At 45.7% G+C, this 24,491-nt stretch overlaps 2 long non-coding RNA genes across 2 annotated transcripts in view; one reads left to right on the top strand and one right to left on the bottom strand.

Moving 5' to 3' along the window:
* LOC309353405 overlaps nucleotides 1-24,491 on the top strand; it is a 157,457-nt gene that overhangs the window by 132,591 nt on the left and 375 nt on the right. The window lies entirely within an intron of this gene.
* Nucleotides 19,573-24,491, bottom strand: part of LOC309353482 — a 56,432-nt gene continuing 51,513 nt past the window's right edge. Inside the window, exon 2 of the long non-coding RNA XR_014161897.1 lies at nucleotides 19,573-19,931. This is a non-coding gene — a long non-coding RNA (uncharacterized lncRNA). The remainder of the gene's footprint in view (nucleotides 19,932-24,491) is intronic.

The following is a 24,491-nucleotide window of genomic DNA, read 5'->3' on the forward strand; positions in this document are numbered from 1 at the left end:
GATATCGCTCCGACGGGAAGGTAAACGGTGTTTCCGTGCGCTGCTCTGGTTCGCCAGAAGTGGCTTAGTCATGCTGGCCACATGACCCGGAAGCTGTACGCCGGCTCCCTCGGCCAATAAAGTGAGATGAGCGCCACAACCCCAGAGTCGGTCACAACTGGACCTAATGGTCAGGGGTCCCTTTACCTTACTTGCCTTTCCATACATGGATCCTGCTCCACGTTTTCGGTTTTTAAAAATTAATATTTTAAATTTGTAAACGAAAGCAAGTTCAGCTTTTAAAAAGCACACGCAGGGCTTCACAAATCTAGGGCAGCACAGTTCCAGCACTTGATTTCTACTGTTGCCTCACTAGACCTGCGTACTGACTGAGTACTCCGCTTTCAGAAAACTGTCCCTCCTCATTAAAAGAGCAGCAGCATGCATTGCCTAAGCAAAGTAATGCATGCTTATCTGAAAGGCCCGCTAGAGCATGTGGAACTGAGCTGGCTATCTCTCCGCCTGCTCAGTCCATTGGGGGCCATTCCCAAGAGTGCTGTGTGTGACACATTGGGAGAAGACGGTGAATGAAACAGCTGCCAGCCTTGGCCAGCACCAAACAAACATTGCCACTGGTGAGGTGCTGGCTCAAAAGAATATAAAGGGGTGGGAAGTTAGGAAGAACAGCCCAGAAGCTGCCCCTGCCATCCCGGCCCTCCACAACATCCACCACCTAAAACTGCCGACTTACAAGCTTGACTGCAAGCTTGCAAAAATTTACCACTTGCCTGATAATAAGTGCTGGAAATGTAAAGAGAATGAAGGTACATTCTTTCACCTTTGGTGGACATGCCCAAGGATTAAGGCTTTCTGGGAAATGATTTATAATGAAATGAAACAGGTATTTAAATATACCTTTTTGAAGAAACCAGAGGCCTTTCTCCTGGGTATGGTTGGCCAATTGGTGTCAAAGAAGGATAGAACATTTTTTATGTATGCTACAACAGCAGCAAGAATACTCATCGCAAAGTATTGGAAGACACAAGATCTACCCACCTTGGAAGAATGGCAGATGAAGGTGATAGGCTATATGGGACTGGCAGAAATGACTGGCAGAATCCGAGACCAGGGAAAAGAGACGGCGGAAGAAGATTGGAAGAAATTTAAGGACTATCTTAAGAAACATTGTAAGATTATTGAATGTTAGAATGATGTTAGAAATTAAGGGGTTTTTAGCTGTAATGATTATGTAATTAAGAAAAGAAAGATCAAAAATTAAACAGAAATTAGGGGAAGGATTTGCTGAATTGATTTAATTAGAGATTGGAATACAGAAAGGGGAGGTATGAGGAGGTCGGGAAGGTAAGTTTTATGAATATAATGGATTGAAATTATACTTGTTATTGTATGTGTTTTGTATGTATGTCTTATTGTTTTTTCTTTTTTTTTGTTTTTCCCCCCTATTTTATCTAATTTTTTGAAAACTTTAATAAATATCTTTTTTAAAAAAAAACTGCCGACTTACACGGTATGGCCCTCAGGAACTTTGAATAAAACAATGGATGTGTGCATCTAATAATGGAGTGTGCCAAGTGATACTAACAGACAAACTGCACATGCAAAAGAGATGCCTGAATACTATAGCCTCCCTGGGAGATCCTGTAGGGTGATGCCACACTCATATTTTGGAGAAGGCTGATATTTATAGATTTATTGGGTTCATCTGCTTCCTTCATGTCCATAAGCGTGACCCTCTACAATATATCAAAACATCAAAAGCGGCCTAAAATCAATACAGCCTATTAAAGTGATTGCACCCACCTTGAGATTCCCAATCATCAGCATCTAAGCCACCAGTTCATCTAAAAACTATATGGGCTTTAAGGAAAGGTTTGACTCCTCCTTTGAAAAACTGGAAGGCTTTGTGGAAATTGATAATAGTCCATTATTGCTTATTGTTACGTTCTCAGCTAAGAGAGCACCCACAGAACAGAGTAGCGCCACCAAGAAATCCATGCTGAGAAATACAGGCAAATCCCCATTTGTGCACAATTGGCATGCGCATGACCATGGCCGCATGTACCATTTTTGACACCCAAGGGGGCGGGGCAAGGGTGGAACAGGACAGGCCAAGTTTAAGAGCCTCCTGCTAATGCGCGGTGCCTCAGAACACAACCCCCCCCGTAAATGGGGAGTTGCCTTTACTGCGAAGTCGCAGTGGAGAGCATTCTCACTGTGTAATCTTACGCATGTCTCCTCAGAAACACATCCCACCGTGTCCAACATGTTTTCCCTTTTGTCCTTTCTAATTAAAAATAAAACAAAAGGCTGATTTTGTACAAATGCACCAAAGCATCTAAATGAGGTGTGGTTTACCTCAGGCCAAAGACTGCATTCTATTCCATACAACCTTCTGGAGGTCACATACCAGTAGTGTACATGGCAGTGGAGCCATTAATGTGAATTTCACCCTTGTACAACAGGCTAGTTTCTACATACACTCATGCCCCCTTCCCTGTTCTCCAACCAGACAAACAAGAGGCATTATCTATGGGATGTAATCCACTGGGAGCAGTCAAATACAACATTCCTTGTTTTCCTAGAGTGGACATGCAAGGGAATGTTTGGTCCAGCCAGTCAAAAGTTCCTGTTCCTCCTGGCCTGTGGGTTCCTTGCATGTGACTAGTGGGTGGGCATGACCTTTCCAGACCTGGTAAAAGGACAAGGCATGCTGCCACTCTCTCTTTTTTCCATCTTCTTTTCGTCCTGCAAACTTCCTGGAATCAACTGCTGGCTGCCAGCCAAGCAGTTCCCCAGGTCATCTCCCTTATGGAGTAAACTTTTTTGTATATGTTCATAACTTTAAGCCTTCAGCCTGCCTTCAGGAATCACACTGTGCTCTGCCTAATTGTGAGTAAACTTTCTTTTCATTGCTTATGAATAAGACCATGATGTCTTTATTATTTTAGGAGGGATTCAAGCGGTCTTACCAGGAAAATATTAGAAGACATTTCAATCTGGACAAGCCAGATTGAATTGCATATTGTCTTAAGAAACTCACACGAGTTTGCAACTAGTTTTCTGCTGTGTAAAGGGCAATGCACTCTGCTAAGTAAAGGAACTTGCTAGTGCAAGTTAGGAAGGACATTAATAAACAATACAGTGGTACCTCGGGTTACATACGCTTCAGGTTACATATGCTTCAGGTTACAGACTCCGCTAACCCAGGAATAGTGCTTCAGGTTAACAACTTTGCTTCAGGATAAGAACAGAAATCGTGCTCTGGCGGCGCAGTGGCAGCAGGAGGCCCCATTAGCTAAAGTGGTGCTTCAGGTTAAGAACAGTTTCAGGTTAAGAACGGACCTCTGGAACGAATTAACGAACCCCTAGACAGGGGGTTGGACTTGATGGCCCTTGTGGTCTCTTCCAACTCTATGATTCTAAGTACTTAACCCGAGGTACTACTGTATATCTTCTCCTGCCACCCTCAACATTCCCACATTACCAAAGGTTGAGGGCACATTCCAGCCAGGCAAAAATACTCAAAGACTGTGCAAAGTAGGGCTCAGAATAGTGTGTGGCCCATGAAGAGTCCTGAGGACCAAGTACAGAGGTCTGGAGGGACACATTTGGTCTCCAGGTCTGAGACTCCTCATCCCTGATCTTTATGAATGAATGAATTTAATTTATTACGGTCACAGACCAGCATAGACATCTAAATAAATAGCATAACAGTATCTCTAAGCGGATAATTATAAAATAAATGGGAGCAAGAACCAAACGTAGATTAAAACACATACATAAAATACTTGATTAAGCATAGGTAACGGTCTTTATGAAAACATCTCACTTCGGAGCTCTAACACAGATATATAGAAGCTGTGGTGCTGAGAAAGAGTTTGAGAGGGAGACCAGAGAGGTCAAATGCTATTTTAAGATGCACTCCTCAAAGCATCTCCTTCAAGATGCAACCGTCAGAACACTAGGAAAGTCCTGCTGGAACAGGTTAAAAGTCCCCAGCATGCTGTCCTTTCAGTGACCAATTGGATGCCTATGGGAAGCCAGCAAAACAGGGCCTGAGTGCAAGAGCATTCTTCCCGCCTGCGATTCCCAGCAACTCGTATTCGGAGGCAGCAGTGGAAGGAGAACATAGCCACCATGTCTAGAGATGGCACCAACAGCAGGGCACCCGGTTTCTTGGCGATGGGGCCCAGTCCTAGCCAAAGCACAGGTGCATCTCCCTCCAGCCATCAGCAGCACTCCAGCCCAGTTCAAGCATGTAGCGCCCACTGTTATGAACCTCCTGCATGGACTGTTCCACTTCAAGGTGCAGTATATAATGGCATTTTCCCTTGCGTGGGATTTTCCATCAAATGGGCGATCACAGAGAATAGTCTGGCTTAAAATCAAGACCACTGATATCATTTCCAACTCTACGATTTTAAAATCTCTAACAATAAAAATAGTATTTATACAGCTTCATCAGTTGTGAGCACAGATCCCTGACCCAAAAGAGGTCACCATCCATGATTTAACAGATGAGAGATGAGAGAGGAAGGAGAAGAAAATGGAGCCAGGGATAAATGGGGAAAGATGATGTGTTGTTGTTGTTGTCAGATGGGTTTATGGTAAGTTGCAGAATGGGACTGTCAGGTGCTGGTGGTGCTTGCTCGTGAGTAACCAGGCAGGACTCCAACCTGTCTTTTACAGGTTTTATTGTGCAAATTATTTACAGTGCAGAGCTAAAAGATTCATGTCTATCTTAGTCACTTGCAGAATCCGGGAGTGGCCCCTTCCAGCTTCTCCCTCAACATAAGAACTTCAGCACCCCAAGCCTCCGCCATCCCTCCTTCCGTTTCACCCGTCTGCGCAAGGTGGGCAACAGGAGTGGCGTGTGTCCCTCCTGGCCAGCCTGGCTGGCTGAGGCGCTGGGGCTCTCAGCAGCATCCCCGAGCCCTTTCCTCACTCGGCTGGCGCTTTCCCTCTCTTCTCCACTGGAGGTGGGGCTTTCCCCACCTCTGTAAGAGGAACTGCTCCTCAGGATTTTTGGAGGCTCTCTGTATCCCAACCGCCCCCCCCCGCCTCCCTCCCCTGTTCCGATGGCAGTCCCCTGACAGGGATGGAAATGGGGGAGAACGTGGTTCTCGGGGATAGATTTGAAGGATACCTTTTAAGCTTTCTTCTCTTTGTTTAAGAAAAAATAATACCAGTAGCCAAAGCCTGTTTCATGTACCTGAAGCCTGTAGAAAACAAGACTGAACCCTCTGCCAATCAGCTGATAGGTGGGAGTGGCTCAATCCTGCTCAATTGGACTGTGTGAAGGAATCCCCACAGAGAATTCCCTTGCAGACCTGAGCCTGAAGAAAACAGAACAAAACATCCTGTTCAACTGCTGATGTGTGGAGTGTTCATTCCTGCTTAATCTCTCAGCCCACCCTCCCCACTCCTATGGGCCAATTGTGACAGGTGGGTGGTCCCACTGGCCTGTCAAAGTTGCCCCACAGAGTGCAGGGAGATAATGATCCAGCTCACAGAGCCTAAAGGGTTCCTTCGCAGGTGGGGGGGGGGGGAATATGCCTTTACCATGAGAACCCCACTACCGCTGATTGTAAGATCTATTTCCTGAACCAACAACTGGTTGTTATAACATTTCAGAACATTGGGTTTGCAACTATACAGAACCTTAATAGATGCAACCCACATGAACTGCAGAATTACATTCCCTTAAGAGAGACAATTCTTTATTTAGAAGCCTTTCAATGCCTGCAGAGATACCAGAATCAAATGGTTACGCGAAGGCTCAATGTCCAGAACTTTTCTGAAAACAAGGCTTGTAAATTATTGAGCGAAACAGTAATTCTTTTTTTGAGATGGAAAGTTAATGTCCGTGCTGTTTGGTCAGTGGAGCAATAAATATTAATAAATTAAGAGCTGAAACACACGGCAGAGGTCAGGTAGTTGGACAAAGGAACGGAATAGCATCCCATATTAGCATGGACAGATAGAGAAAGAGGGGAGGACTTTCCCGCACCATTAACTGTGGTGTAAAAGAGGGAGCTTCAGCTGGTGGAGTTTGTCATGCAAACCGCACCTGCGGAAACTCCCTGTTAAAGGCACAGGAGCCCCAGGCTCTGGACACCGCTTCAACTTCTGAAATGCCCTCTTTTAGGTGACTATTAAAGGTGCAGAAGCCTCACCTGCTTTTACATCTGGGCCCTCTGTTAAGTTGTGGGTGAACATATCAGACGACACAGCGATTCTTCAAACAGCTCTTGTTTATTCAGAGGGCAGAACAGAACTGAGCTGAAGGGCTTAGTCAGCCTGCTTATATAGAGCTCCAGTACAACGTTACTGTAGCACCTTTCTAAAACTATCCAATCACTGAACGTCACTTTCGATCCTTCATTTGCATAACTATCTACAGTATCTCCCTGCTGGCCCAGGGTGAGAACTTCAGTACATAACACCCTCCACCTGACCTGAACTGTATTCCAGATGAGCCTGGAAAGCTAAGTGATGGCGTCTCCCGGTGCTTGTAATGACATGCTCATTCCTAGGACCAGCAGGAAACCCTCAGAAACAGATACTATTCATAGGAGCATGTCAAGCTGCCTTAAACCATGTTCTGTTGAGCTCGGTGCTGTTGACACCAGCCGGCGGGGTTTTCCAGGGTTTCAAGGAAGGGCCATTCCCAGTCCGACCTGGAAATTCCAGATACTGCATGCAAATAATGTGCTCTAACCACTGATGTTACAGTCCTTCCCATATAATATGCAGTGCAGAAGGACTGTCTACTCAGAAGGAAGCCCCACCGAGCTGAATATGGCTTCCTCCCAGATAAATGCATAGAGGATTGCAAGCCTTATTGTTCCGTTTACAATGCTCAACCTCAGAAGTACCACCTGCTTGCAGTGTAAACACAAATCTCTTTTACACAGAAAGGCAGCTTTCAACACCATCTGTTTGAGAGATGGGCACGATTCAATCTTAACTTCTTTGTTGGATTGCATTGAATTCAGATTGGGTTTTTAATCATATGGGGTTTTTTAAAGTGAGGTCTAATTTTAAAGAAATACATAGGTATGAGATTTAATTTTCTTAAAAATAAAAAAGCAACCCACCTTTTTTATCCAACTGAGTAATGCATACAGAAGCTTTTTTTTTTGTTGCTATGTTTCTAGTGAAAATGCACGGGGATTAAAAAGACGAGAGAGAATTCAGAGAACAAAAGATGATACAGGGTTGAGATTGCAAGATATATGTGGAAAGGTCAAAAGTACCAGACATCTTCAGCATACTAGAAGAAAGATGATGGGGGACGTGATAATAGCCTTCAAACACAGAAAAAGCTACTGCCAGAAAGAACAAGGATAACAATGGCATTCCCGGTCCTTTACCACCAAAGGCAGAAGTGACAGCTGAATGCATTCAGAAGGAATGCATTTTTAAAAAAGGAAGCTAAAACTGCATAGCTTTTACAATTGATCCAGAAGTAAAACAGTTATCTGAAGCATCAGGACTGCGAATTCTGATCAATTCCATCTATCGGCTCAATCAACTAGGTCAGAAGTATGGGGCCTTTGGGATCTGGGGAGGAATGTGGCCCTCAAAGCATCTCTGTCTGGCCCTCTTGACTCCTCCTAGTTCACCCCACTCACAGGGGCGGACTTTGCTAATCTTCCGCACTATGATGCCCTGTGCAAGGCGGAAATTTTGTGCCCTCAAATGAATCTTCCAATTATGGATCTTCTTGATTTTCCACCCCCAGAGCTCGATTCCCTGTGCAGGAGAACTGCCCACACTGCCCTAAATCTCACAGCATTGCCCCTTGTACTTCCCGCCCCCCCCCCAAAGCCCCAGACCTATTTTTCAGCAACTCGGCAGGCTTAATCAACTCTGGAAGGGCCGCTGTGACTATAAATTTCATCCACTTTGGCCAAAAGGGAAGAAAGCTATAGTCACTGTTTAGATTCCATGTTTTAAAGCACGGAGGAACAAAGAGCTCTCATTTTATGCAGAGTGGCTTGGAACCTGGAGTGCAGATTGAAGCAAAGAGAGCACAGAGCAACTCAGAAACAGATTGGGATTTTAAAAAATGCACAGATAACAGATGCAAGGCAAATTTAGGGCCCATGCACACCCCTAATATATATAACGTAGATGGAACCTGTTGTCAGTCATCATGCATAAAGATAGCTATGAGAAGGGGGAGAACTGGGGGAAAATGTAGGTTGTAACAAGCGTTTAAAGTTAAACAAGCATAGCAGCAGAATGTACATGAGGGAATTTTAAAAGTCCATCTTTAAAGGGAGGAGCTGGTCCATGCCTATGAGGAACGTACCTATTTGACATGTACCTTGCCCAGTAATCTGCATACTTCCAGCTGCTGATTTTATTCTTTGTTATAAGCCTCTTTTTAATGCTGGGTTTTATCAACAGTATAATGTATATTTTATATGCCTTGTAAACTGCGTAGTGGTTTTATTTACAGTAAAGTGGTATACAAATGTTGTTGTGTATTTTTTTAAAAAAGCGCTTAGCAGCAGCACGTTTGTTTTGCATGCAAAGTCCAGTGGTACTTCGGCTTACATACGCTTCAGGTTACATACGCTTCAGGTTACAGACTCCGCTAACCCAGAAATAGTGCTTCAAGTTAAGAACTTTGCTTCAGGATGAGAACAGAAATCGTGCTCCAGTGGCGTGGCAGCAGCGGGAGGCCCCATTAGCTAAAGTGGTGCTTCAGGTTAAGAACAGTTTCAGGTTAAGAACGGACCTCTGGAACGAATTAAGCACTTAACCCGAGGTACCACTGTAAGTCCCAAGTCCGGTGCCCGAAATCTCTAAATGGGACTGGGAAAGAAGACCTCTTGCCTAAAGCCCTGGAGAGACACTGTCTGCCAGTCGCTATAGATACTAAGGAAGGTGGACGTTAGTCTGACTCAGTAAAGCACACTTCAGATCAGAGAAGGGAAGGGTAAAAGCCAATAGAGATTCATGGCTTGACAAGTAACAGGATCAGACGAGGGCAGAGAACAAGCTGAAGACACTAATAAGAGATCAGGAAAGACAGATAGTGGAATGAACAGGCCAGTAGTTACGAAGAAGAATAATCAGGATCACTTTTAAAAAATGGGAAATTATGGGTTTGTCTCTGACACAGACAGGTGTAGTGCACCGAATACCATTCTTTAAAGATTTGATGGAGCCTGCAACTGCAAAGTTCTGGTCCCCGAAGAACTCCAGAATGGATACTAGGCTGCAAAGGGCACACATAACTTTATTTCTGAGGCAAGGAGAAGGAAAGGTTTGGTCTGGGATGAAAAGGGTCAGTGACCACCGGGTTCTTAAAAGGCAATTTTCTTACTACAGCAAGCTCCGGTAAATACAACGTGGATTAAAAATTAAACGCAAAGGAGCCAGACACAGTGAAGGTCTGGTCACATAAAAAATATGCAGTGCTTGCGAGTATAACGGACACATTTTATTTATATAAAACTATTTCTATACCATCATATCATTAAATACCAGTGCAGGGTAAAATATAAAACACGATTCAAAGAATAAAAATACAGGTAATAATCAAGGTGCCTGATCAAAAGTGATAATTAACCAGCTGCAAAGGCTTGGGTGGCAATAAAAATATATTCAGAGGCACCTGAAAGTCAAAAGCAGAATGCCTTCTGAACCTCTTTGGGAAGAGAGTGTTCCACAGAATGGGACAGGTGGTGACACTCAATGCCTGATTTCTAGTTGAGGTTAGCCAACTAGTAACCTTTGTAACATGGGGGGGCAACTGGCAGCTTTCCTCTGGATAATCTCTGATCCGACAGGTAGACAAGGACTCAGGTGGCCATTAAAGTGTCCTCTGTGCTTGTTGTTCAAGGGTTTGTATATCACCTGGCCTGCGTCAGCAACAATGCACAGGCAAAATCTGCAAATATTATGCTGTATACCTACGTAAGCAAATGACGTGTGCCGCGCATGGACCATTCAAAGTGCTGGCGCCGTCCTATTAGGTAATCCAGCAATGTTGATCTAGCAAGGATCTCCTTATGCTCTGATGCAAACACACTGACCACGATTCGTTGTTTTGGCTTCACGTTCTCCTGGGTAGAGGGATGGGATTTTGCCTGGGACAGTAAAAGCCTATCAGGTTGACCGCCTTTGAAAGCAGCCTTGTTTTAAGGCCCAAGGGAGGTTTCCCGAGGCTTTCTCTTCACCCCAGTCACCTCCCAGCTTCTACAAAAGATGTCAACCGCCCCTGGCTAGCCTCCCTCTCCACCCACCCACCCACCGCTGCAGCCCCCCCTCGCTCTCCATCTCTGGCTGGCTCTTCTCTTCACCGGACTGCTGCCACTCACATCCCACAGAAAGAATTTTATCGCAAATCACTCAAGCCTTCCCTTAATGAACAGCAGTTTCAAGGAGGAAGGCTGAAAGCTATCCTGAAGTGAATCTTGAGTGCTAATGCAGGAAGAGCGAAAAGATCTGATAAACTCTTTTGAAAGCACCTGAATTCCAATAAAACATGTGAATTGCTGCGACCAGGAAGGATTTCTGTGGATCGAAACGGCATCAGGCCCCTTATCCTCATCAAAACAACAACAGGAAAGGAAATTGGGGCTGGAACAATATTACTCATTGATATTTTTGATTTTAGGAGTTGCGCGCCATGGGAAAAACACTTCCTGTTCCAACAGACCTCTAAGAACGTGCATGGATTTCTGGGCACTTCTCTGCATGTATGACCACAAACTCCCGCTGGGTGCTGGTGTCACAGCAGGGTCAGGGTCAGTACCATTCTGCTGGTATGTGGTCTCCACAGTTTTTTGCTCAATTACTTCCAAAGGTTTATGGCTCAACTTTCAGCCAGATGATTTCCAAAGTGATTTTCCTGGCACTCAGTGTTGGGATGTTCCGTTCCACCTTAAGGAACAGGCATGATTGTTGTGTGTCACACGTCTGTTTATACTCCAGCGCAGCTTGCTGGGAACTTCTGTTTGTGTATAGTTTTTGCTTTAGCTGTCTTGCTTTGGACACGAAGGAGATCAGACATGTTTCCTTTTGTCCTGATGGACGCTGGATAAACTGCTTGTAAATATGCTCACACAGCCTCTCCTGCCACTTCTGTTGTGCAGTGGTTACTCTGCTGCGTAGCGTGCCCTAGCTTCTGGTTGCAGATTCATGCTGCACCAAGGACTGGAGTTTGCCTGGCACACCGGCCGGTGGGCTGGAGCCAGCCAATTGCCCCTTTTTCCTTGGCTGCATGCCAACACACAGGTCCCTTTGCCACAGCTGTTGCCTTGAGCCCCTTGTGGGGATATTCCCCATGCTCCATAAAGCAAGATTGTGTGGTCAACACAGCTAATCCATTCTGAACAGGACTATTCCCCCCCCCCCCGACTCCTTGTGGGTCCTGTAGGTGCAGTGGGATCCATGGGAATTGCACCTCCTCCAGAAAGATATTATTTACGTTAATCGCATGATAGGGGACATCATCACTGCAGATAGCTCAGTCGGTAGAGCCTGAGACTCTTAATCTCAGGGTTGCAGGTTTGAGCCCCACATCTGGCAAACGTTTCCTGCATTGCAGAGGGTTGGACTAGATGGCCCTGGTTGTCCCTTCTAAATAATTCTAAGATTATATGTTCATATGGACAACACCACTATATCATGTGTTGCAAATGCATCCTCACGACCCCCAAATCAGTGGCTATTGGTGTGCACTGTGAAATGGTCGGGTAGAAGGCAGGGAGACCAACCTTGGTGGAACCAGAGCCATCAACACACAGCGGCAAAATTTGCATTTTCCAAAACAATATGTGACCTGGAACATAGCCATCCTTCAAAATTCAAACTTATCTACCTTATGCAGTGCAGTTCTCCAACAAACTGTTGGTTTCTGCTTTCTTCTCTGTGCAGCGAAGTGCTTGTCACGAGACAGGTTGTTTACATTCCACAGTAAATGCACTGTTGGGTTTCCCACGGGAATGGGAGACTGGATGTGACGTACACTGGTTTCCTGTTTTTCACTGGTTCTTTGCAGTTTCAGTTTGTGATTCTCTCCGTGCTTTGAGGAGAGATGACGCTTTCTCTGCTCCGGCAGAGGGAAGATGTTTTTCTGTAACTTACCAGCTTTGAACTGTAAATAAAGTAGTATAGAGCATGTTGGCACATACTTCTCATCATTCCGCTGTGCACTGGACACTGCTTATCCCCAACATTTGGTTATGGGCCCAGAAAAACGCAGTGTTTTGAGAATGGACTTCAGAAGTTGGGCTCCTGGCAAAGGAACAAAGGAGCAAAGAAACGAAGTGCCGGCAAAGCATCGGAACAGCGGCAGAGGGACGGAACGCAAGGTATCTGCTCTGCGCGTCAAGATGATTGATGAAGGTATGTGCTACTGCTCCGGGCAGCCTGCCAGCTTCTAATTTATGGCTTTATGGCTGGACTTTGAACTTTTAAAGCCGTTTTCCACGGCACAAGCGTAGTGGCTTGGATGGCTGGGAAAGTGAAAGTAACTTTGAATTTGCCTTTGGATTGAGGCAGCTGTAAACAGACACAGCATGTATAAAGCAGTCTGATTTAAAGCAGCAGAGATGACGCAGAAGGCGAATGCCAGAGTCATGATGGCCCTTCAGGATGCTTTTGGGGTTCCTAAGCTCAATAAGAAAAATTACGCGGACTGGGTTCTCTATGCAGAGGCTATTCTGCGGAAAGAGGGTCTGTTTAAGGTAATTTCAGAAACCCCCCCAGCTCCAGTTACAGATGAATGGAAAGCTATGGATTCCAAGGCAAGGGGAACTCTTACATTGATAGTATCCCCAGAAGAGCTCTGTCTATTGCGTGATAAGACCTCAGCCAGAGAAATTTGGGACGCTCTGAGAGAGGCTCACTTGAGGACAGAAGCTGGATCCACTATGTTTTACTTTAACAAGCTGCATAATATGGCTCTTGCTGAAGGTGGAGATGTGCGTATACATCTGATGGAGATGCAGAATCTGAGACATGAGCTGCAACAGAGAGGACTCAACTTTCCAGAGGCTGTGTATTCCTTCATGATACTACAATCTTTGGGTTCAGGTTGGGAGTCTGTTGCGACTCAGATTGCTGTACAGCCAACTGCTCAGCTGACAGTGGACTATGTTACTGCCGTGATATTGAATGAAGCGGATCGCCGCGGTGCTAGCTGCATCAACAAGGGGGAGACTTCACAGTCGTCATCCCGCAGTGCAGTGGAACCACCAGATGGCGCCAAAGCTTTGAAGGCAGTGAAATGCTACTCGTGTGGACGTCTAGGCCATATGAAGAGGGAATGCAAATATCCCAAGGACAAGACAGAGCAGCGCAGCGAAAGCTCATCGCGTGGAAAAGGCCAGAGCAAAGACAAAGGTCCAGTGTCCAGGACAACGCAGCACAAGGCAATGGTCTCACGCTTCGCTCCAAAGGTTGCAAAGGTTGCAGAGGTTGCAGAGGTCAAGAAGACGTCTAGATCTTTCTTCGTTGTTGATTCAGCGGCAACGCATCACATGTGCAACGATAAGCGACTGTTCGTGTCTTTTACACCGCAGGAAGGTGCAATTCACCAGGCGGATGACCACACAATCCCCAGTAAAGGCTACGGAACTGTTGTTCTTCACAGTTTGGACTTATCGATACAGGATGTTCTTTATGTGCCGGATGCGAAACATAATCTGCTCAGCGTTGGACAGCTGATTGAGAAGAAAATTGACGTTTCTTTTAAGAACAAAAGATGCATCATCACAAAGAAAAACGATTATGTATTGCATGCTGAATATGTTGGTCGTTTGTTTCTTTTGTATTATGATGATGTTGTGCAGGATGACACTTGTTGCATTGCAGGTTCTAACAAAAGTTTGCATGCAGAATGTATTCACGATTTTCACAGGAAATTTGGTCATTTGCATTTTGAGGCAGTATCTAAAATGCCTGCCTTGGTTGAAGGTATGACTATTAAACCCTGCAGGTACCACATGAAGTGCAAGGCATGCGCAGCAAACAAGGTGAAAGTGGCTGCGAAAGGTAAGGTGTCTAGTAGGCAAGCTACAGAACCATACCAAATTATTCATGCTGATTTGGTTGGACCACTAGCGCCCTCTTTGGGTGGAAATAGGTACTTCATGGTTCTCCTTGATGCATTTTCCAGGTATATTTTTGTGTACAATCTCAAGCAGAAATCAGAGGCTTTTCCTAGGTTCAAGGAATTCTGTGCTTGGTTGGGAAATGTGCATGGTAAGAAGATAAAGATTCTTTTCACTGACCGGGGGGGAGAATTCACTTCTCAGCAGTTTGAAGCTTTTCTGGCTGAGAAAGGAATTCAACACGATTTGTCTAGTCCTCGCTCGCCATGGCAGAATGGACTTGCAGAACGAGCAAATCAAACATTGCTTCAAGGGTTAAAGACCTTGCTGCATGATGCAAATCTTCCAGAGAGTTATTGGGCCGAAGCTCTCTCATGTTTCACTTACAGTTATAATCGCAGGTTATCTTCAGCGATTGGTTGTACCCCCTATGAGAAGATGTTTGGCAAGAAGCCATACATCAAACACATGAAAATTTTTGGTTCTGACATGTGGGTTCACTCACCACAACACTCCAAGTTAGACAAGCGTGGATTGCATGGTATCTTTCTAGGTTATCAGAAAGGGTCTTACAGAATAATGATGACTGACTCTAAGGAGATTAAGCTCACAAGAAGTGTTGAGTACAATGCCAAGTGGGGGGAGAATGTGGGAATTTTCCAATGTTATCCTGATGACAGTGATGAGACTGAGGATAGTCAAAAGCAACCACAACAACCCACACCCACTGATGAAGGTTCTGATTCTGAGTCCGAAACTGAATCAGATGATTCAGAGGATTTCAAGAGTGCGAAAGCCTCTATGCGACCCTCTGAAAGTTCTGATCAAGAATTGGAGGAACCATTGTTCACAATAGGTCACTTTTCTCCTAAGAAGGAAGAGGAAAGTGTTGAAGACTTAAGGCTAATTCGCAGGTCACAGAGAGCCACAAAAGGCAGACCTCCAAAGAGATTTGCTGATGAGTTTGCTAAGATAGCAGTAACAGCTGTTAAAAGCTCCAAGAAGGTTTTTGAACCTTCAAGTTTCCAAGAAATCCAGGATTTGGATTCAAAGGAAGCTGAGCCATGGTTAAATGCCATGAAGGCTGAGCTTGATTCCTTGGAAAGGAACAAAACATGGGAACTTGTTCCAGTAGTTCCAGGAATGAAATTGCTTGGAAGCAAATGGGTCTTCAAAGCGAAGACTGATCAAAATGGCAAGATAGTCAGACACAAAGCCAGATTGGTAGCCAGAGGATTTGCACAGGTACCAGGTGAAGACTATCACGAAACCTACTCACCCACAGTGAGGTATGAGAGCATTAGGCTTATGCTCAAGCTAGCTGCAGAGGAAAATCTACACATTAGTCACCATGATGTGAATACAGCTTTTCTGTACGGATCTCTAGATGAATCACTTTATATGCTTCCACCTGATGGCGTACAGGTAAAACAGGGATTTGTTTGTGCTCTGAAAAAGTCCCTTTATGGTCTCAAACAAAGTGCACGGTGTTGGCACACAAAACTCACTGAAGTATTGTTTTCTCTAGGTTTTAAGCAAGGGAAAGCTGATCCATGTGTATTTGTCAAAGAGGAGGGGCAAAAGAAACTGTATTGTTTGTTTTATGTTGATGATCTTTTATTCTTTTGGAAAGATGTCACAATGTACAATAACGCCCTAGTTCAACTGAAAGAGCACTTTGACATGAAAGATCTTGGTGAGGTAAACAACTACCTATCTCTGGAAATAGAGAGAGATCAAGATGGTAACATTCTAGTACACCAGTCACGGAAAATTGCTGATGTGTTAAGCAAACTAAACCTGATGGATGCTAACCCTGTGGACACACCGATGATAACAGGTTATCAGGTAGATGACACTGAAGAAGCATTTTCTGACACTACACTGTACAGAAGTGTGCTAGGCAAGCTAAACTTCATTGCCAGATGTTCAAGACCTGACATTGCTGTTAGCTGTAATTTGCTAAGCAGACAAGTCAACAATCCTACTGTTAAGGATTGGAAAGCTCTGAAACGCATAGCGCGATATTTGAAAGGCACTATGCATTACAGACTGAGATTTAACAATCAGAAGTCTGGTGGTCTTGAGATATTTGCAGATGCAAGTTTTGGAAGTGACACTACAGACAGGAAAAGTACGTCTGGAGTTTGCTATAAGTACAATCAGGGTCTATTTGATTGGTCATGCAAGAAGCAAACAACAGTTGCGTGGCTATTTCCTCCCCCCCACGGGTGTAATGAATAAAGACACAGGACACAAGAATTTAAGTTAATGGGCGAAAATGGCCACAACTTTATTGATTACAGGAAAGAGAGGTATTGGCTTTAGGCATTGGCCCCTAACAGTCTATCCGATCTAATCGGGAAGGGTTAAACACCAACAGGGGGAGCTACCCGAGATGCGTATCCCTAGGCGCTCCCCGAGGGGTTACCGCTCGGGGGCGCGCTTTAGGCCCTAGCCTCCGTAGGTTTCGGACGAGGCGTCGCCCCTCGGAGTCCTTTAACGAACTACCCTTCAATCTTTGGGGGAGGTGATGGCGCTCCTCCCCCCCACCTCATTTGCATGACAATACCCCGGCCAATGCCTACCGCCTCGCAGCCAGGGAGAAAAGGGGCGAGCCGGGGGCTGCCCCGACCTTATGTGGCCTCTGGAAGGCCCGCCCCGGCCGCCAGCCGATTGGCTGGCCCGCGGGGGTGTGACTAGGGAATCCCTGATTCCCGCGAGGCTGCCCTCAGCCTCGTGGGAGCGTGGGCGGGGTGACTGGGGACTCCCTGCAATTCCCGCGGGGCTGACCTCAGCCCCGCGAGAGTGTGGGCGGGTCGTGAGCCCGCAACTCCACCCCCTCCTGAAGATCGGTAGTGGCATTAGCTTAAGTACTTGTGAAGCTGAACTGAATGCACTGTCTTATTCACTTAAAGACTGTGAATGGTTGTTACAATTGTGCAAAGACATGAAAATTCCTGTCAAATGTCCAATCCAGGTTTACCAGGACAACAAAGCATGTTTGGCTTTGCTGAATTCTGAAGGTTGTAAGCAAAGCACGAAGCACTTGCAATTGAAGTTGCAACATGCTAGGGAACGTATTCAGAAGGGACTCGTAACGGTGTCCTATATGCCAGGTAATGAAATTCCTGCTGATGTATTGTCCAAGATTGTATCAAGGGATCAACACTGTACCTATGTGCAGAAGTTGGGTTTGTACTGATATTGTACGAACACGCTGCCCAGAGATGTTCACAGAAAGGGGGAGGATGTTGGTTTCTGCTTTCTTCTCTGTGCAGCGAAGTGCTTGTCACGAGACAGGTTGTTTACATTCCACAGTAAATGCACTGTTGGGTTTCCCACGGGAATGGGAGACTGGATGTGACGTACACTGGTTTCCTGTTTTTCACTGGTTCTTTGCAGTTTCAGTTTGTGATTCTCTCCGTGCTTTGAGGAGAGATGACGCTTTCTCTGCTCCGGCAGAGGGAAGATGTTTTTCTGTAACTTACCAGCTTTGAACTGTAAATAAAGTAGTATAGAGCATGTTGGCACATACTTCTCATCATTCCGCTGTGCACTGGACACTGCTTATCCCCAACACAAACCACTGTTTACAAAGATGCATTTATTATGGGGCAAGTAGGAAGATTTTAGAGAAAACGATGCAAAAATAAAAATGTATCGCACTAGGGAAAACTGCTTGCACAAATGTGCACATTAGTCAAAACTGCACACAAAATGTGCTTCTTGGGGAAAATGCACACCCAAATGATGATGGGTATTCCCGAGGACTTCTTAAAAAGCAATCTGCAAGTTGCAGCAGGAAAATGGAGAACTGGACTCGAGAAAAACATGAAACTCACGAGAACTGAAACGGGGACCTCCCTCCATCCCTATTTGAGAGCTTCCCCTTCCGATCGCTGTGGCTTTGTTTACCTTTCCTGCATCCATTAACACAAAGCAGCCACATAATTTATGGAAAGTGATGGCGCTTTGATCTTCTGGCAGTCTATAGGTTTGTGGCCTCTGGGCCCAAGACGTCCACCTGGCTCGAGTGAGCATTAGGGCTGAGACAGCCAGATCAGTGTTAATCAAGGCTTCCTGCTCTCCCAGGCCGCAAACAATGTCTTCCTCGGGCATTTGGATTATGCTAAACCTCAAGCAATCCTGAGGTTTCTCCATGTGCCAAGCCTCGCCTGAGCTGATTTATTACGGTGGTCACATAGACAGGTGCCTTCCAACAGTGAGATCTCAGAGATAACATCCAAGATTGACAGTCGCTGTAATCGTTTTTAGGAGCGGTGAGCAAAAGGCAAGATTTGTACAGGACTCTTTGTGTCAGATTTGGGGATGTGAATTAATAAGGCTGTGGGAGGACAGGGAACGCTCTTCTTTCTCAGAAAACCAAGGCAAAGTGTATGATGGGTTTTTCTTCTTCTTACATAAAAAAAAATCCACGGGGTTAAGAGATCTCAGGATCCTTAGGAGGGTCTTGCACAAGTCAGCATCCATTCACACGATCCTCTCCAGATACTAGTATGTGACATTACTTTCTGTCCAGTTGCCAGAATTTATTTATGTATTGCACAAAACCCTATGCTTATTATTCATAGCTGTCAACTTACAGATTTGAAAATAAGGGACCAGCAGCCTTGAAAATAAGGGACCAGCAGCCAAAATAAGTGCCTGGAACATGCAGCCTCACATGTTCCAGGCACTCCAATCTTCCTGTCCTCCTGCAGTCTGGTCAAACTCATGCTGGTAGCTTCGAGAACACTGTCCAACCAACTTTGTAACCAGAGGTTCAACTAAATAGAATCTGAATCACATGCACCACAAGGCCTATGCAGCCTCAACTTAAGATGGCTCCCCTGCCTGGCTTTGAACTGCAAAGTTTGCAGCAGCATGTGCAACAAAATGGCATCCAGCATTCAAAAAACCCCTCAGCTTGCATTAACTAGCCACACACAAGGCATGCAAGCTCCACCCCCCAGTCGGTCTTAGATTTCTTACTGGGTGAGCAACACAACCAAGCAACACAGTTGGATCCTCCCTCCTCCCTGGCCGGCAGGGAGGGAGGGAGAGGAGCTGCTTCCTTTGAAATTTAAGGGACATCATTTAAGTGACATTTAAGGGACATCCATCAATAAGGGACAGCAGCGGGACATGGCGCTGGAATAAGGGACTGTCCCTTCAAATAAGGGACACTTGACAGCTATGTTATTATTATTATTGAGCATATCTTAATCTCAGAGTTGTGGGTTCAAGCCCCATGTTGGGCAAAATATTCCTGCATTGCAGGGAATTGGACTAGATGACCCTCGTGGTCCCTTCCAGCCCTACCCAGGGACACCTGGGGCATTTGGCAGGCAGATCGTGTGTTCTGCCACTGAGCAATGGCCTCACACTTTAAAGAACTTTTAGTTTAATTGGCTGACTGGCCTACTTTTAGCCTGTTATAATCTGGATTTCTAGATTTAAAAAAAACCCAAGGCAATCAACCTCTAGGTTAGAGCGTGGAGCTTTTTTTATTTAAAAATAATAATTTGAATGCATTATTTAAAGCAAAGGAGCGACGGCTTGGTATCTCCCCCTCCCCTGGGGGAAGGTGGCAGCCCTATGAAAGAACAGGTGCCGCGGTCTCTTAAGCATTTTTTTCATGCTCTGATTACGCGGGCGACCCATATTGCCCGTTCCGAGGTAGCAATTCCAGGTGTTCGGCAGCTGTTAGCGCTCTCTCTCTTGCTCTGTGTGGGTGCTGGAATTCACTTCTCCCTTACCAGGATTACAAACAACATGATCTGGAGCTTGACAATGGACAGGGTGGGGAATAGGAAGAGACACGCTTCAGGATGGAATCTTGTGCTGCTGTCAAAAAAGCCAAGAAAAATCACTCCTTTAAACCCGAGCCGCTCCTGGTGTCTTGCAGTTCCCTGGCCAAAAGGTTATGCATGGAAGCTTTTGAAAAGGGAACATTTCAGATCTCACCTCTGCTATGAAGCACACAAAGTAGATGGGGGCAAACCTCTGTTCCAGAGCATTTTTCCTATCTCTCTCCCCCCCCCACCGCCCCCCAGGTCCACGATTCTGTAATGTGGAGATATAAACAACAGTGACCCCCCCGTTACTGGACTTGTACAAGGGTAACTCATATAAGGCATGCAAAACACTCAAAATGCAAAGCAAATGCCAACTCGCAGTGATAATTGTCATCGTCACCACGATCATAATGAAATGCGATACTTGTCATGTCTACTCAGGAGTAAGGCCCATTTATACCACGGGGCTTACTCCCCTTATATAGGATTCCAGCCTTCCTCTACAAACCAGTTCAGATACTAAGTTGTTGAGGGTTTTTTGCAGACATGGGATATATTAATGTCATTTATTTATTTTTTATTTTTTATTATCATAAAAATATCCAGATCTGAATTTTACTGTTTTTTCAGATTCTAATATCAGCTGCCAGATAGAAAGTTTGCTAGTAGAACCAGTCAAATGCTATCTAGTTCGTAATAATACTACTATCCTAATTTAGGACTGATCTGTGACTTCCATATCACCAGTTGTCAATTCCTGGTACAGATGCATCTTACAATGCTGGTCTAGGCAGGTCTACTCAGAAGAAGGTCCCACTGAGCTCTGTGATGCTACTCCCAAGTAACTGTGCAGAGGTTGGTGGCCTTAATTCAGGAATAGGCAACCTCGGCCCTCCAGATGTTTTGGGACTACAACTCCCATCATCCCTAGCTAACAGGAGCACTGGTCAGGGATGATGGGAGCTGTAGCCCCAAAACATCTGGAAAGCCAAGTTTGCCTATGCCTGCCTTAATTAGTAACATGTAGGCTGGGCATTGTTTTCTGAAATAGCTGCATAACTCAGGAACTAGCCGGAATTTGAGAGTCAGATCTGTGTATGTTTTAGAAATGTTTGCACATTGTGATTAGCACATTTTATGTACATTTCCCCTCCGATTTCGTGACTTGTTTATGTGTGTAACAGATTCCTCACTTATCTCAAGGCAGCTTGCGAATGCCAACTAAAACGATACAGAAATGGAAATAAATTATAGGTGTGCGAAATAACAACAGCACAAGGCAGTAAGACAGACAGGCAGATAGATATTGATATCACCTCTGCCTGCCATTGCTCTGCCCTTTGTCCCCTTATTCTGATTTTCCCGGCTGCATTCTGGTGCAGTTCCTAAACCGCCAAGTTTTGACCTGACTTTGCACCCAATCTGTGAGACTCCACCAAAGCCCAACCCAAAGTGTTTGAAATTAGCCAAGTGCCAGGTACATTTTGCGATCTGCCTTTCAACCACTTGCGACCAAGTGAAGATGCCTGGGCACCAGGATGTTGCCCGACGTCCCCACCATCTGGGAGGAGCATAGAGAGAAGAAACGCCGTGGTGCACCTGCAGCAGCACAACCAAAAGCCTTCACCTGCCCCAACTGCAACAAAACATGTCTCTCCTGTATCAGTTTCTACACGCACAACAGGCGCAGCAACCTTGCAACAGCTTGACCTCACCCCGCAGAGTCACCCCGCAGAGGCAGATGGATGACAACCAACCACACAACAATTATATGTTCATTTGCAGAAGTGGCCAAGGACATCCTGTTCAGGTATTTCTTGGAATGAATCTGAGTAGCTTCTTGGCAACCTGTGTTTTCTTTTTTTGGGGGGGGGCGCGGAATTGGTAACATGCAGGGTGGCATTCTGCTCCACTCGCAAGGTTACACCAGGCAAGCAGAAACATTTGGCTCCGTCCAATGCAAATTAAAACCGACGCATTAAAATGGCTTGGCCGTTTTGCTGATCAGGTCCAAAGCCTACGCCTTCCTCCGCGTACGTGAGCTTTGCCTCCTCCGATTCATCTTGTGTGTGTTCTTCTTACCAGCCCTCTGTGCTTCTCTCCCCGCCACCCGCCACACTTTCCTGTAACTGCCACTGGCTCCCCTCCCAGCAACCTCCTCCCAGATGAAAAGCTAATGCGAACCCTCTTGTAAGGCTGCTTTCTTCAGAACAGTGGGGTGGTTGTTAAGAGCACTTGCTCACAGGGCGAGTGTGGGGTGAGCGAGGGGGGTGGGTGGGCAGACAGCGAAGGCAGGAGCCCCAAGCGTGGGATGCCAGCAAAATTTTTCTCCAGACGACACCTCCTGGTGTCGGGAGGCTTCCCGTGTTCTCCCCCACCTTCGAAAGCTGAAATTATAAACTCCTTAGCAACAGAACGGTACTTGCAGAGAAACCTGCCTGCCTAATGGGTCTGGCAGAGCGGCGGAAAAGCCTCGACTTCTGAAAGAGCAACCTGTAATTCAGTGTCTCAGGTGCTCCGCTCTCCAGGAGAAGAAAAAAGCTCTCGGATCACTCTAGGAGTGAAGCAAACCCTTGACCAGGGGTGAATGCAACATCAAGTCCCAATTTAGACGTTACGTGAGCAACCCTGCCCCCCACAGGTATCAAACCTGCCTGTCAGCTCATGACTGAGCGTGGAGTAAGTTCACACAAGCTAAGTGGCAAAAAAGCATCAGATGAAGGATATGTATGCATAGGGTTACCATTACAGTGGTACCTCGGGTTAAGAACTTAATTTGTTCTGGAGGTCTGTTCTTAACCTGAAACAGTTCTTAACCTGAAGCACCACTTTAGCTAATGGGGCCTCCTGCTGCAGCCGCACTGCCGGAGCACGATTTCTGTTCTCATCTTGAAGCAAAGTTCTTAACCCGAGGTACTATTTCCGCATTAGCGGAGTCTGTAACCTGAAGCGTATGTAACCCGAGGTACCACTGTATTTAATTACTGTGCTATTTATTTGTTTAAATTGATATGGCAGCTCACCAAAAAAAATGCTCTCAATGGTTAGCATAGTGGAACAGGAAACAAGCCTCCTGTGATATTTTAAAAAGTGCAGAAAACAATAATATTAAAGAAATATTAACAAAACCTTCATTCATAGCAGGCAGACACAGTGTGTGTGTGTGTGTGTGTGAGTGAGTGTGTGTGTGTAAAAAAACAATGTGCAGCTCAGCTTAAAACAACGTTAAAAAATGGAGGTAGTGAAATGTTTATATTAAAAATACTAAAGGCTGAAGAGCTGTTCTTTTAATACAAGCTTAAAAACTCTATACTTGGCACCAAAAAGACCATAAAATAGTACCAGGAGAGGCTCTCTGGGAAAGCTATTCCATAACTTGAGAGCCACTACTCAAAAGGCCCTTCCCTTTCTAGCCACCCACCTGACTTAGCCTGCTGGGGTCACATAGTGCAGGGCCTCCAAAGAAGATCTGTAGAACCAGAGGAATATGTGGGTCACCCAGGAATGTTCAGTAGGGAAAAGCCCTAGTGACTTTTTGGGGTCCAAATGATGCAGTGTTCTTGTTCTTTGCTACAGTCTTGGGGGCAGGAACCACCAGCAAAGGCCGATCTCTTTCCACCATTGTCACTCTTTGCAGAAAGAAGACAAGAGGTCCACAGAGAAGGGGTGGGGAACCTTTCATCTGCCTCCACCCTGGTGGGCCAACTTTGGCAGGTGGGTGGGACAAGCCACCTGTCAATCACTGTGCAGAACCAAAGGTTCTGGAAAGCCTGCAAATGCTATCTTGGGAGTCAAATGGTAGTTGCTGGAAGGATGTTTACATGTTTATGCTGTTGCTTTGACATATGCTCACTGGGTTGATTTGATGTTGTGCTTATCACTGGGCTTGCAATGCTGGGCTCTGGGACCAGAGAGGAGAGCTATCTGTAAGACTTGGGTATTTGCCCCCTACGCCCCCAACAGCCAGGTGGAGTGATGTGAGGTTCTGGCCAAACTGACATATCCTGTCTTTTTGAACAAGTAATGAATGAATGCTTTCCTGGGCGCAGACAAGTCACAATGACCTCTCACTGCTATAGTGTCCGACTTTCATCTGTAAAGACAGTGGGGCGTTTCTTTAATAAAGCACTAGAACTGGCCATTCTGGTGGTTTTGACAGCCTTGTTTGACATCCCTGCATCAAACCACTCGCACAGACCCTCCTTCAGGCCTGGGGGTCAGGACAATAACCAAACATCATTATGTTCCACCCATCTGTCTTAAGTCCCTTGTGCAGTGAACGCAAGCTGGCTGCTGGGTGCTTGGGAACCACAGTGCATGGGGCTTTGTCGACTGTGCCCACAAAGTACTTGGCATTGTGCTTGCAAAGCTACTTTCAGCCTGGATCTCAGGAAGTCTACCAAGCAGGGCTGACTTCACCGCCCATCAGCTAAAAGACAGTGTGTTAGACCCCACCTACTGCAGGAACTGGTTGCATCTCTGTCTGCCCCACACCTGATGTCACTTATGAATCTGGGATCTAGGCCAGGGTAAATTCAGCCCATGGGCTGGAGGTTTCCCCCACCAACTACCACAGAGCCAACTAATCCATGGTCTTTTTCAAGATCTG

Source organism: Podarcis melisellensis (genome assembly GCF_964234715.1).
Source record: "Podarcis melisellensis genome assembly, chromosome: 12".
NCBI classification, from domain to species: Eukaryota; Metazoa; Chordata; class Lepidosauria; order Squamata; family Lacertidae; genus Podarcis; species Podarcis melisellensis.